At 34.7% G+C, this 16,289-nt stretch overlaps 1 protein-coding gene and 1 long non-coding RNA gene across 2 annotated transcripts in view; both read left to right on the top strand.

Annotated features, from left to right (window-relative positions):
- Nucleotides 1-16,289, top strand: part of LOC134841416 (microtubule-associated proteins 1A/1B light chain 3C-like) — a 393,097-nt gene that overhangs the window by 134,290 nt on the left and 242,518 nt on the right. The window lies entirely within an intron of this gene.
- Nucleotides 335-16,270, top strand: LOC134841358 (uncharacterized). Its single transcript, XR_010162467.1, has 3 exons — nucleotides 335-400; nucleotides 1,420-1,626; nucleotides 16,209-16,270. It is a non-coding gene; the product is annotated as an uncharacterized LOC134841358 (long non-coding RNA).

Here is a 16,289-nt window from a genome sequence, read left to right as displayed (position 1 = left end):
AGCGAAATCTATCCTTTTGTGCTCAATATGGCGTGTGGGGGGATGATGATGATTTTTATTTTTAAAAAATTCAAATTTTAGAAAAAAAAATTTTATTATTTTTTTTTCATTTAATTTCTTAAATGTTATTACTGCTCCATAAACATTAAGAGGCGGTCGGAACATTCAGGGCTTCGCCCTGGTACGAGCAGTCTTGTTTACTTTAAGGTCGAAACAGTAGTGCCGTGACTGACCACACGAGAGGCTCCAGCATGAAAGTGTTCCAGCGACTGGAGAAAGAGGGAGAGGGAAAGGGAAGTGGGGGCACAGGAAAGACGGGCAAATCAGTGGGGATGATGGATAGTGTGTTGAGGAGCATGTATGCAAAAGATAGTAATCTTATATCGCCTGAATGTCCGGTGTAAGTGTACTTTTTACAAGATAAAATTGAAGAGGAAAAATACTGTGTGATAGAGGTTTTTCAGGTTTTGGGGTTTGCAACTGACTCAATTTTCTTCAAAAACTCTTTTCCAATTGGCCTAGTTTACTATGACTGTGGAATAAGCCTAAGTTCTAGTTCTTCGTTCAAGTAACTTATCGCACCACAATAATTTGGAAATACTTTTTTGTTCCGACTTTCGATACGAAAGTAACGGAATATTTGTGCTCGGGTGGGTTTTTTTTTCTTCAGACAAATTTCGACTTTTTAACTAGCCATTTTTGACTTTTTAACTAGCCATCATTCAAAAGTTATTGTTGTCTTGAGCTTAAATTTGAAAAGATATTTCACCTGTGATCATTTTTCGTAAAGTTATGAGGGTTTAAAGATTGCCATTTTGACCAATTTCGAAAAATTAACGCGCGATATAATTCGCGCTATTAACGCGTAAGCGGAGATTTAATCAGTCTTATAAATCGTTCCAAATTGGTTGAACGAAGCTTATTTGCCATAATTGATGTGTTACAAGGAACGAAAACTATCTTTTTGTACTTTATTTGGCGTGTGGGGGATGATTTTCATTAAAAATTTCAAATTTTAGAAGAAAAAAAATTTCATTTTATTTTATTTCATTTAATTTTTTTATGTTATGACTGCTGCTCCATAAAACTTAAAAGGCAGTCGGAACATTCAGGGCTTCGCCCTGATACGAGCAGTCTTGTTTCTATTGTTAGAACATTCAGTGCTACTTGCACAGTAATCGGCTATCTTGTTTATTGGTGATGCAATTATTTGAAGTTTCTCGTGATTTTCGCAAGAATAAATAAACAATATAAATGCGAAAACTTTAAAGTACAAATGTATTGAGTGTATCTTGGTAATTTTTTTCTCTTGAACTCTTATGTCTCTGATTTTTGGTTTCTTATTGGTTTTTATTTAATAAAATTCGATCGAAACTTTTGTTTATAAAAAAGCTCCTCAAAAAACTAAACATTTTTCAGACATGGCGACCCTTCCCGTGTGCCTGCTGGTTTAAAGGGTTCCAAAGAGTGCATTTGCCCCGCAGTCTCTGCAGATAGAAGCAAAAACACCCAGGCTGCTTCCACTCAGAAAATCGATGAGCGACCGAGTAATAACAACATGGCACAGCAAAATAACACAGAGGAGCCAGCAGATCCAACATATCAACCACCATCATCAGGAACTAGGTAAAAAAACAATTGGAGGTCATAGGAGAAAGTCCGATTGACAAAACATTTCCAAACAATCCAAAACTTGAGTTTTATAACTCAAAATGGATTCTGAAATCTGATTGGCTAATATGACTCTATGTTATTTGACCCTACTGTCATGCTCATAAAGTAGTTATTATGATATATATGTGGGAACGGATTGGTTTGTGGAACTACTTAGACAAATACTTAGCTTAGACCTACTTCTGTCTTCCGTAGTCTCAAGAGATCTCAGGAAACATTGGTAAAGTCGAGCTTAGGTTGAGATCAACCTGATTCCAGTCTGTCGAAAAACCTTAAGAGAACGTCAAAGAAAATCCGAAAACATGATCAGAGTACAGCATCAATTTAGAGTTGTAGAAATGAATTGCGATTGAATAATATTAGGAGCAATAAACGTAGTGAGTACTCTTATATAGGTCTCGGTGTTTTTTGTTTTTTTTTCTTAAACTTTTTCGTAAAATCTTAAAATTTGTTGAAGCTCAAACTTGATTTTTCGCGGTTTGATTTTTTTTGCATTTCAGTTCAATTCTTTTGTTAAAAAGAAGGCAAACTCCACTATCGAACAGCAAAAGTGCAAAAACACAAAAAATGAAAACGAATTCTCATTTCGAGAGAGGATAATAATTTCCTGATTTCCCAGCGGAATTAAAACTTTTTCTTTTGATCCAGTTTTATTAAATTGATTCAACTTGATCAAGAGTTATGAACGTAGTGATAACTCTTATATATGTTTGAGTGAGTATTTTTGCTTGTTTGGTTTTTTTCTGGCAAAAGTCATTATATTTTTTCACACTCAAACTTGATTTTTCGCGGTTTGATTTTTGATTTCTTTTCAAGTTCAGCATATTTTTTTGTTGAAAGGAAGGCAAACTCAGCTATTGGACTGCATAATTGTAAAATACACGAAAAATGAGATCGCATTGATATCAAAAATAGAAACAATTTATCAGGTTTTTCAGCAAAACAAAATGTTTTCATCAACTCAGTTTTCTCAAAATGGGTTAATATTATCACTAATAATTAAAAAAGTCCTAATAAAATTTTTTTTCGTGAAGTTTAGGAAATCGTGAAGGCATATATTTTTTTTAAGGTGGAAAGCTGAAGGTTTTCAAAAAACAAGTCAGTTTTTTTTATTTCATTGCATTCACTACAGTTTTTCAATTGTCAGTTGGCTACATTTTACTAGTTTACAGTCAAAAACTACACTTTCAAATAGAATACGCAAAATGGAGATTCAACTGAAGGTTTATATCAATCCGCTTGTATCCATTCGGGATCTTTGTTCCGACTTTCGATACGAAAGTAACGGAATATTTGTGCTTTGGGTGGGTTTTTTTTCTGCAGACAAATTTCGACTTTTCAACTAGCCATTTGACGGAATTTTTTCGCCCTAATACAAGCAGTCTTGTTTGGTTTATATTTTTTGAAATTTTTCAAGTGTGAGATATTGCTGGTTCGTCTGACATAAGGGAAGAATTGATTGAAGTTGTAATCATTTTGGACCGTTCTTAAGATTCAAGATAATCTGAACTTTCGAACGCAATTGTGAAAACTCGTTAGTCAGCATTAGGGGTAGTAAAATTTTTACTCTCCTAATTTTTTTCGGATGAAGTAGTTACGTAAATTATCGGAAAACACACCGGTGTCTCAGAAATCTCATGCTCAGGGGCGGATTTAGGGGAAGGGGGCGGGGGGCGGACGCCCCCCCCCCTCAGGGATTCGACCCCCTGCCAACCCAAAGGGTCCCCCCTTTGGTACTTTTTAAGAAATCCATTTTTGGCCGACCGACCCTAAAATTTTTCTAAAGGCGCCTCTGGCGCCAATATATACTTATTTTGAGGGGGAGCGCGCGCCAAAAAAAAACGCTTTTTTGACCTGGTTTTTCAAAAAATTGCCTGCGGCGCAGAAAATTTTGCCAAAACAGGGTCTTTTTATTGCTTTGGGAGAGCTCGGAAAATCAATCTGATCGACCTAAAAAAAAAAAAAAGGTCGTCAAAATTTTCGAAAATTTTTTGAAAATCCGCCCCCCTCGAGAAAATCCTAGATCCGCCCCTGCTTATGCTATCTTTCATCAAAAACAATGTTCTTGCAACATTCCATCCATTGCGCATTTCTAAGTTTGTGAAGTGGCTGCGAAAGATAACTTCGAGTCTGTGTGTAGTACAGTTGGTTTTCACATTTTTCGTTTGGTTCGGTTCTGGCGAAGAGATGTTTACAATCTAGATTAAAGTTGAATTTAAGGTTATCACGGTTATCTTAGCTTTGCAAGCATTGGGAGCATCGAAGAACTGATTTGAAATTTAGGTTTAACTATTTTTTTCTCAGAGAAAAGCTTTAAGACTTGTTCACAATCAACTTTGATTTTCGCGGCTAGATTTTTGATTTCTTGTCATTATTAAAACAAAAGCAAACTCCAATATTGAACAGCAAAAGTGTGAAAAACCACGAAAAACAAAATCTTCTTTTGTCTCTTTTTCCTTTTCCCCCCACCTCACGCCAGTTTCTACTTATTAGTGTAACGAGTGGTTTTACGAGGTTGAGTATGAAGACCAAATATGTTTGTCGTGGCTTTACTCGTCTGTATGTAAATTTTCATAACAACCGGACAATGTGGTCAACAAATTTCCATGTAAAAATTTGCAGGTGGGGGAAGGAAAAAGAGCCCTTCTTTTTTTAAAAGTGGAATTGAAATTTCAGATTTCTCAGCAAAAAAAATCTAAGATTGATTTAATTTTCTCAGTTTGGGTTAAGTCTATCAAAAAAGTGCCTATTATAAATTGTTCAGCAAACTCAAAGAAATCCAAGGGCGTCCAATTTTTCTTTGTCACTCGAAAAATGAGATTTTCTCAAAAAACCAGTCAGTACTTTTTCTGTTTTCTGCGTCCATTGGCTCCTTTCCAACTATCTGTTGGCTATGTTTTTGACGACAAATGCTGCGATTTTGTTCCTTTCAAAAATAAAGTTAATAAAAATCGATAAACGTAGTTCAGATTCTTTGATAGGTCGCGATGATTTTTGTTTGCTTTGTTTTCAGGAAAAATCCTAACATTTTTTCAGGCTCAATTTTTTTCTCGGTTTGACTTTTGATTTTTTTAAAGCTCAATTCATTTTCTTTGCGCCAAGAAAGGCAAACTCCACACCCAAACAGTGAAAGTGTAATGCTCGCAAAAAACGTGATCGACTTCTAGTTTATAACAAGTATATATGCCATGTTATATACCAAGAATTTTTTAGCTGTAGAAGACGATTCTAATTTGACTCTCTAAAGCTCAGTGAGTTTTGAAAGATAGCGGAAAAGGACCGCCGACTTTGATCACGACTGATCAGTGTCCAAGTAAAATTATCACGTGGCGACTGAGATGATGGCGTTTTTCTGCAATTTTCCAACTAAACCTAATTAATTATTTTTGTCTAAAACAGATTGTAGATATTACGAAAACTTATGAATAAATTTCAGCCCAAGAAGTGAAAACAAAACTATCCCTCTGTAAAAACGTTCATGAGCCTCATAACTTTTCAGCTTCACAAAAATTAGTCAAGCAACTAGACTGCCCGTACCCAGTAAACTTTCTAAATTAGATCTGAAATAATCTTTTTTAGATCTAAATTTCAGATCTGAAATTATTTGTGAAATGTTTAAATAACGCTTGAATACTTTAAGGATTGGTTATTTCAGATCTAAGTTCAGGTCTGAAATTTTCTTTTTCTTGGTTATTTCAGATCTGAAAAATCTATTTCAGATCTAAATTCAGATATGAAATTTAGTTTTTAAAGGTTAATTCGGATCTGAAAAATCAATGATTCGGACTCAATTTTTGCTACTTTTGATTTTATCCAGCTTCTGCTAGCTACTAGCAGGTACTCAGCAAAGTCTCCGAAGTAGGTTTCCCCTAGCATGAGATAAACATTGGAAACGCATAAGTGGCGCATGACAATCATAAATGCTACAAGTCTTCTTACAGTTTTTGAAAACTTTTTAACACATTTTAAAAGGAAATTTAGTTAAAAAAACGGTTTGTGAAAATATTCGGATGTTTTTCTGTTCGCTAGTTAACCTAAACATAATTGTGTTGTGCAGAAACATCAAAAAATAAAAAATCCATGTTTTGCTTGAAATGCATAAATTATAATTTAACAAAAGATTTCTCAGATCTGATTTCAGATCTGAAATTTTGTTTTTCAAGGTTATTTGAGATCTAAAGTTTTCCATTTCAGATCGAAATTTCTCATCTAATTATTGTAAATTCTTATCAAGATCTGAAATATAGAATTTCAGATCTGAGAATCAAGTTATGTAAGAAATAAAGAATTTCAGATCTTGCACAGAAAATCCCTTGGGTACGGGTGCAACCTCAAATTTTCACTATCTTGTTATCGAAAAAAAATCTTGGCGCACCAATTCTAATTTTTGTTTCAATCTCAGCGTTTACTGGAGAAACTGGCTGAAGTTCTAAATCAAGAGTTTTCAAGCCGTCTAGTTGTTTCTTGGAAATTCGAAAGTTTTTTCACTATTTTTTTGTTTATCTGCAACCATTGACTTTTTTCCTTCTGTCTGTTGGCTTTGTTTGTTAAGTGCAGCGCACGATTTTTTTAACGAGGGAATTCCATAGGGTGAATGTGCTCATGAATTACATTAAAACAAGAGTCGGGGATCTGAGTTGGAGGAAAACGAATGCTCCATAAATTGGCTCATAATTCTGAAGTGTTTCCTTGAGTTGTTGGTGAAGATCACGGGAAACGTTGACCTGTATCTTGACGTTTGTAAGCAAGTAAAAAACGTTTGTAACAATCTGATTATGACAGGCTCCCTCCAACACAAATAGTGTGAACATAACATAAATGCCAGCAAAATATGAACATATTCCCAAGCACAGTCTGAATATAGCCTGAACATAGCTGCGAAAGTCTGAACAAACTCCTTACCAAAATCTGAGCATAGTCCCAAGCAAACTGTGAAAAAAGGCGCAAAAGTGTGAACTTCGCAAATAACTTTTGAACATAGTCTCAAACGAAGTCTGAACATACTCCCAATTAGAGTATGAACATGGTCGGGAAAGTCTGACCATAGTATCAAACAAATAACAGCTGCTTAAACGCTCAAGCCGAAACTAGTTACTTAATTCCGGATCTGCTTAACAATTGTCCCCCGCCCCCCCCCCATCCCCACTTTTAAGAAGGGGGGGGGCAATTGTTGTTTGCAGCAATTTACATACAACGCTTTTGGAACCTGATCTAAACTACATTTTATGATTGGATAAATTAGATATTTTACCAATGTAAAGTATTTAATATTAACCAATCATGATCCATCTAACTAACAATCCACTTATTTGTAAGTGCTGAAATTACTTGTAATTTCAGCACCAGAGAGATTTGAATTTAACTTAGAAATTAGTTGAACTCTCCCGAGTACTTCAGCAGCCGCAATAAACCAGTATACCCTAGATCTATTGAGCCTAGCAGAGACTAGTTAAACAACCTGAGACTAGATAGTATAAGAGTAAGATTAGGATCGGTATTAGACTAAGAAGTTGCACGAATCTATCCGGCCGAAAATAAGATAGCGTGACGAGCAGACGGTGTACCCTATCCGAAATTACTCTATGAGTTATACCCATCGAACATAACTCATCTGGTGCAGAATATCTTAGATGTATCATCAATGGAAATGATACAAGATATACCGAATGGTCAGCAGATGTAAAACTATTTCCCTTAGCATATAATTCACAAATCACGACAACTTTAGGAATGTCACCATATGAAATGGTTTTTAACCAAAAGCCACGCAAACCAATAATGTTTACAGCAAACTCTCATAAAAACGCACAAGGTTATTGTCAACCAAATAAAGACTCAATTTGTTATAACCTACCATTACATACACACGATGAAGATCATTTTCATCACCCACAAATTCTTAAATTAGCCTCCGGTACACACACCGAATGGATTTTAATTAGAGATAAAAAACACAATGAAGTTTACCAAAAGGTAACAAAAAAGTTGTTACAAAGGCAAAATATTAATGAACAAATAAATTCACGCTTTACACCAGCCTCCGATTTAAAAATTGGAACATTTGTTTTAATACCCAATTTTAATACTCAAAAAGGAATTTCAAAAAAGTTACAACCCCTTCGTAAAGGACCATACCAAATAATTGCAAAACCCACTGATGTCACATATAAAATCACCGACTCAGATAAAAAAGAAATCGTTCAACACCGAAATAACCTATTACCTTATTATCCTAAAGAATACGCACTCCGCGAACTAACTCAATTATATTCTTTTACAGGTTTAAAAGTTATTCAAAATAACTCACATACGGACAACATAACAAAGGAACAAAATGATATTCACCTCGGAAATCAAAATACAAAATCAAACACCACAAAAAACAATACAAAAAATCTCGATCAAAATACATCTCAAAAAGAAAGAAAAAATAGAAAAATGACAGAACAAATAATACCCCAAAAACAAATCGACAAATCAGAACATAGAGAGTCTTCACGACTTAGAAATCAACCACGTAAAAATTATAAAGTATTCATCCCACAATCTAAAATATTAAAGAAAGTTGAATTTCAAAAACAACCTTAAATTCTACATTTAAAAATCTTTGCACCTCTGAAACATTTCACACTTTCATTTTTCAAGATAACATGCTGATAAACACGCAGCGATTCTAGTTCAAAATTAGCCAATAGGATTCATCCAATCCGTCACCTTCTATAACTTTAACACAAACCAACTAGACGAAAAATATTAAACTCCAGGCATATCTATAACTATAACTCTACGACCTCCAGGTCAAAAATAAGCAAACCACTCCAACTTGACAACTAAAATAAATATCACCATAATATCATAACCCTCCCTTATCTAATAAACCAAAGATCAACAATATTTCCCCGACTCAGCCCTCAAATACCCCCCAAACAAATATGTTATATTAGCCTAAAGTAAAAGAACGACCATTTTATTTAGCCTAAAGTATAAAAATCTCAAAAATACCCCAGATCATTTGACAAATGAAAATAAAGACAAAGAAGACCTCCCGATCACCATAAAAATTGCCCCCAACAATTTTTTACAAAACTCAACCCACTTGTCAAAAAACTAATAAATAATCCGACCACACTTGAAAATTGCCCCAAACAACAAAAAATATTCGATCACGAAGCCATTTCTTAAATGCTCTTCTATCAAACAGTCACTAAAATTATCACAAACCTCAAACAATTTTTTACGATACTTGAAACTTTCATAATATTTCTTTTTGATATCCTTGAATCTTTTCTAATACTCTTAATCATTTTTTGTAAAATTTTTTTAATTTTCTACACTATATTCGAACTATTTCTCCAACTTTCAAAAACTCAAAAACCCTTGATTATATCCACAGGTACGATTTATAAAATTGTCTAAATGATACGAACTATTTTCAGTAGAACTGATATTTTTCTACTATTTGTAATTTTCATAACATTTCTATCATCCCTCATTTTGACTATATGCAAATGTATAAAGAAAGCAATCATCACATTCGCTCTAGCAACAATCCTCCTAATTCTTTTCTTAGAAGAATACTTTAATAAACATTAACTTTTTCACTAAAAGAATAGACCAAAAAGCTATCAAAAATTGCTACCCAAAAGTCACCAAGTCAGTCTTCACCGACATCATCCCAAGATAACCCAACAACACCTTCAACTACCAATAATCCTCAAACATCTACACGAATTTCCTTTCAAGATAACCCATACACTTTTGAAGAACGACACGCTCGTTTATCAGAACCACTAGAACCAGTTCAACGACAAGCACCTCTAAGCGAACCAACATATAACTTATACCCAACACTACCACAAGAATTAAGTAGAATAAGAAATCCTAGTCAAAACCAAAATACAGTCGAAATAAATAGACAAATTATACATCCTCGACGGAACAGGAATTTTCTAACTCCCCGAGTTCATTTTGATATACCTCAATCCCCATCACAAAACACTCCAGAAAACCCCATTGGTATATTACCAGAAACCCCTACGCTTCTTTCACAACGTAGCACCTCAAGCCTACCATCAGATTACTTAGGTTCAACACCAACATCTGAACAAATACGTGAAAATCCCTTTAACCCCCCAAACCAGGCATCACGACTACCATATTGGACAACACATTCATTTACACAAGGTGAATTAAATTTAGTCAATGATCCAATAGATATTTCTACGGATACAACAACATCCTCATCACTACCAGAAACATTATCACTACCATCAACACCATCAATAAGCCAGATTTCACCACCACCTTTTAACTTAAATTTTCCAAATAATCTCGACGCCAGATATCGAGAACAATCATCAACAAATATCCCTTTAAGACTAGATTGGAATACATTTACAGCCCCTCCACCATTATTTGGACAACATCTAGAAAGTAATCGCCTCCACAACTGGGCACTTAATAGATTACAATACCGACAAGACATTCACGACGATATCCGTGATCACAATATCCAAATACTCCAACAAAACAGTTTACAATTAAAGTTTGAAATCACAGTTAAATTAAACAACATTACTCAACATCCCTACCCATTAAACCCACCAAACATAACAGCTCAATCACTACCACCACCATTTATAACCACTGAAGTAATATATAAATACGACAGATATACCAAAAAAACAATTGGTTACATCACATTTTATAACCCATACTCAGGATTATCATACACATGTATATTCTAAAATTATTAATTTTTCTCCAACTCCTTTTTCTAGTAATCTCAAATCAAAACATAAACCCTTCTCCCCGCACAGGACCCCAAGATTTATTAGTAACACATTACGATTGTGAAGAAAACGAACAAAAAACACTACACAAGTATGCAATAAATCAAGTATCACAGTGCGAAACAGAACCCCAAGCCATAGAAACTACAAATGCCATAGCAACACTTTATTCAAAAGCCCGAGCAACTACAGTTATAGGATATAAATTCACAGCAACATTTTCTGAAAAGAAAGTACATTGTTCACAAGTCTCAAACGGAAATAAAAACCGACTTGACCATGAATCATTCTACCAGAGTAATATAGAACGACTTTTACATCTCAATCCCGAAGATTGTAAAAACGAGTTGCTCCGACTAAACATCACAAAAAATAAAAACACAGATAGAAATTTAGTATATTTCCAAGTTTTTTCAGATTCTGTACATCAAGCAGAACTTGAAAGATATCAAGGACATATAAAATTAGATGAAAAATACCCATACAACGGCGCACACGGACGATTAACCTATGACATGCACGATAAACACTGGATACCACACATTGGTATAAATGACCCATCAAACTGCAAAGCAGACACAAAAAATAAAGGATACCAAGAAATAATGTTTTTCGATTGGAAAATACAACTCGAAAAAATACAACTCACACGAGATTTATCAGACAACACAATGATTTATCAAGGAATTAGATTACCTTGTAAAAACGACCAAGGTTATTGCGACCCTACAACCAGAACACAAGCAACAATTGTTTGGTTCCCCGAAGACACATGTACAACATTTCAAGTAGCAAAAATACACGCTCGTATGATAAAATTTCACGAAAAATATTTTATACAATCAATACCATATGAACAAGTAAATCCATTACGAAAAATAAGTTCTAATTTTCGAAACATTCATAATATAGAAAATAAATTAACACGTTTTCAAATATATCAAGAAACAGAACTTGCATGTAAATACAGAAACCCACTTCACAAAACACAATACTCTGAAATATTAGTTGAATACGAAAATGGATTCGACATGACCACTGGAAAAATAAAAGTCGACCCATACGCCACAAGTCATCCCCTAAACGAAGGAACCTCATATATACCAGTTAATTTTCAAAAGAATACAGGTCAACCTGGTGGACATTTAAAACCCCAAAACGATCAAAGCACACGTTTACAAGAACTATCACTAATGAATAGTACATATTTTGGTAATATCCACTATGATATTCACTTAGATATGAAACTAGACTACACGATTAGCCGAATTTTTCAAGAAATGTCACTCTCCGAATTAGAAACATTACACCAACTATGCGAATTAGAAAGAACACAAATATTACAATCACTTGCACTAGCAGTATTAAAAATACCCTACGCAGGATATTTACTATCAGGAAATAGATCAAATTTTTTAGACTATGAAGGAAACATCTTATGGTTTTATACTTGTACTAAAAAAGTATCACCACTATACGTTTTTGAAGATAAACGATGTTATAAAAGAATCCCTATCTTTTATAAGAATAAAGTACATTTCGTTGACACACTTTCACGAAGAACCTATTTCTGGGATACCGCAGTTCCATGTGGATCAGAAAATAGCCACAACGTAGTACAACTAAACCCTGATGAAGATAAATATTACCTTCTCACCCCATATCCCACATTAATGCAATCACTCAAAAAATTTTCACCAGAAAGCATTCGCGCTATCGCTCGAAACCCAAATATAGACTTACAATCAATAGGAATATACTCAAAATCAGATATTCAACATCACATTAGAACACAACAATTCCAGGAATTATTAACACAAATGGACACAATACAAAGACAATCAATTGACCAAAACTTACGCAAACTTGCCGAAACCGCAGGATTTGCAGACATCTATACGCAAGACTATAGCGGATATTTTAAAGACATTAAAGATTATATATATCTAAACGGTGAAAAATACCGTCCCCAAGATATATCACCTATCAATATTTTTAGCTTTGTTACACTCAAGAATGAAATTCTTGATTTTCTAGGATGGCCCTACTACATCTTAGAAAAACTAACTATTTTATACGCAATGTTTAACTTTATTGGATTTCTTTTTTCACTCTTAAAAGGAATCTATAACACATGTGCTATACACGCACAAGTCAATAGACAAGCAAGTGTAGCACGCATACTATTTGCAGGATTTTTTGGAATATTTTCTACATCTATAAACAAAATTCTTTTAGACGCACAAATAAAAGAATATAACACAAAAATAGCAACAAGACAGAACACATACGACGAAGAACATAACAATGCAGACACAACACCAACAGCACCACAGTTACCACCCCTACCACATAACCATCCATTATCCCTAGTCCCACGTAATTTTCGAAATTTAGCCATAACACATAATAATTTTAGACCAACCATATCACAAAGTCCCATCCAACATATAATGCCACACCACTCACAAGATGAAAATACTTATGAACAAATTATAGAACAACCCCATACCACCGCTTTTCAGTCTCAAAATAATAATTTTTTTAGCCCACGATGAGCCGACAACTTGGATCCCTACACCGATCAAATTCCCACCCAACCAACCTCACCACTCCAATCCCAATAATACCACTTTTTGCTTTTCCGCCACCCGATTTCCCATCCAGTAATGTAACATCCGGCATGAATTCCGATACTAATTCACACATCTCAGTTTTATACTCCATCTCACAACTCAATAACCCGAATATTGAAACCCCCGATGAATTTGCCGACTCTGAACCATCTCCATCAAATAATTTTCACACCAATCCCTTAAATTTTTCCCAACCCCCTTTTCAACCCATACTACCAAATAACCCTGACCCAACCAATTCTACACCCTCTTATGCTTCCCAAGTCACTCCAACCTACTCCTCACTTCACTCAAACCAATCATCTCATTCTTCAGACACCCCCCGAATCTCCCCAGAACTAGATAATTTCATTACCCTACAACAACAATCCTATCACCTTGACACCCCAACCATAAACCAAATCTCATCCACAATAGATTCATCCAACCCTCCTACCCCTACACCCTCTTCAATTTATACTGATTCATTAGCACCATCATCCACAACTACTGTATCTTCACTCAGCACTAATAGAGCTTACCGCACTTTTAAAAGGAAGTTCCCCAACCATCCTTTCCCAGCGAAACCAGGAACAGCCCGTGAATATATCAACCATCCACAACACACTAACACAAACGAATTTTTAGCTATCACCTTACCCTCATTTCCACAATACACCTTAAACACCCCTCATGACACTAACGAGACACGTAACTTTGTAGACGAATACGTTTTAATGCCTACCCTTCCTTGGACCTCATATTATCATTTTACAAATCCCCTTTGCTTACCTTTATCTAACACTCATATCGATATAGAACGAAATAAGGACATGCTATATCGACTCACTACACCACTAACACCTAGACAATTTACTTACATTGGATACAAAAAATCACTAAAAACACACACTGCACCCCGAGCTAATGAATATACACTAGAATATTACGATCATAACATCATCAGAACTAACCAAGATCAATTCTTAGACGACGATCGCTTCGCTAACCCACAAATCACCGAGAAATTTTTCATTAAAACACCATATGTATTTACACTAAATATCTTCGATCGCAAGTTTGACCACATTATCTCAGAAGCACTAACAGACACGCAAGCCTACGAAAGTTTTAAAGAACGCTTCCAAATATTTTCACTAACCTTTCGTTTCCTTGCACCACATGAAAGAGATTTGCACTGCTCACACGATATTATGTTGCGCACTAAACAAACACACACATATACTTATTATCGTTTCATCCAAAATCACTTTGACCTACACACTCCCTCCAGACAACCACACCATCGTTTTCAATTCATCAATTCCAAATACACCTCACCATTCTTTCTTAACTTCACATATTGCATTAAAGATACTAACCTTCATGGTATTCTTCGAAATTATGATCCCATAACCCAAATGTATATCTTTTGTCCCATCACCAAGACCTTCAACGCAGAAGAATCCCGACCCTTCCTCATCCCACACGAGTTTGTACAACCTATAGAAATCCCCATTTTAGAATTCATCCATAACACTAAATTCAACCACAAATTATATAATCTAATCCAAAACACACCTTATGAATTTGCAGTTGGCACTGAAGAACTAACCACCATTAAGGCACTTCAATTGCTTTGGCCACTGCTTCAAACTAAAAATATCATCCGCATATTAGCCAAATTACTAACAACTTCAGATCTCATCCACGACATTTTCCCTCACGGTTTCTTCCCCGACGACTAACAGGTAAGTATGAATTATACATATTACTAATTAATTCAACATTAGAAACTCACCATTCTTTATCCATGTTTTCTTTAGAATTTTAGCCTTCATCCTAGATCATCTGAAAAATTCACAAAAGAAAAATAAAAAATAGCAAACTTCTTCAAAACTGTTTAAGACCCTATTAAATTTTTGCACCAACAATTAAATAAACATAATACCAATGCAGTAAATTAATTTATAAATTTTTCCCCCACCAGCAGTAAATCTAATAATGATGAAAATTTGTAACTTAATTTCCCCCAACAGCTAGCAGTAAAGTTAAAATTCTATGTAGTAATTTCATAAGAAGCAAAAGCAGTACTAACCTTTTGATATTTTCATTCACTCGCATAAAAATTCTATCCAAACTCGCACAGCTCGCCCACGAAGAATTTGTTTAAAGTTATGAATTTCAGTTCCAAGCTTTCACACTCGATAACTCTAACACAAGATAACATGTTTCAAACTTTACTTTAACCCGGTTGGAAAGGAATTATATACTAAACAGAACTAACCAATGCAGCTTACTAAACACCACAACACATAGCATAACAGCATGACTAAGAAAAGGAAACCAACGGTACCCAAACCGGATTAACCCAGTTTAAAACTGGATAATTTATTCTTTTGAAGACTATTATAAAGTCTAAGAAAGAAATAATAAAACACAAAAAAGTCGAAAGTCAAACCCATACCACAAACAATTTGATTTTTGAAAAAAGGACACAACCAACAAAACATAAGAAAAACCACAACAAACCCAACATAAAACGTTGTCACATAACAGGACCTCTCACAAAAACCGCATGCAATCATACTCCCACTCCTGGCCTAACCCACCAGGAAGGACGTCCTGAGCATGCTCTATAGCCGGCCTAACCCACCGTGCTACATCCACGCTTTGTGACCACACTCCTATTTTTAATAAGAGCTACTCAAGGGTGAGTAACTCTTCAAAATAACTGAACTAAAACAAAAAGCTTTTGTGAAAACAACTAACTAAAATCATAATTAAAAAATATTAAACTAATAAAAGTTTTATAAAATGTAGTTTAGATCAGGTTCCACTTTAGTGCTATTTACTGCTTTTATTAATAGGGGTGGCAATTCTTAAAGTAGATACCAAAGGTAGGGCGATTGTTAAGTAGATCCTTAATTCCTTCTGGTGTAATGATTTCTCCTATTCTTTATTTTAAGACAGTTGACAATCAAGTTAACAAAATTTAAGTACAAAAATGTTTATGTAACAAGTGATTGTCGATATATGATGAGATTATTTAAGAAAGATGATCTGAGGATTAGTTACTTTTTCAACCGAAACAAGATTACTAATTACGTTCTTTTGTGGTTTTTAGGGTTTCAGACAAACGACTGGGCGACCAATACAAGCGCTTTCCTGATTTCCACGACATCCCCAAAAGGTCTCAAGGAGTGTT

The sequence above is a fragment of the Symsagittifera roscoffensis genome, chromosome 3 (assembly GCF_963678635.1).
Source record: "Symsagittifera roscoffensis chromosome 3, txSymRosc1.1, whole genome shotgun sequence".
NCBI classification, from domain to species: Eukaryota; Metazoa; Xenacoelomorpha; order Acoela; family Convolutidae; genus Symsagittifera; species Symsagittifera roscoffensis.
The sequence above is the reverse complement of the archived record's forward strand: the minus strand, read 5'-3'. Positions and strand labels throughout refer to the sequence as shown.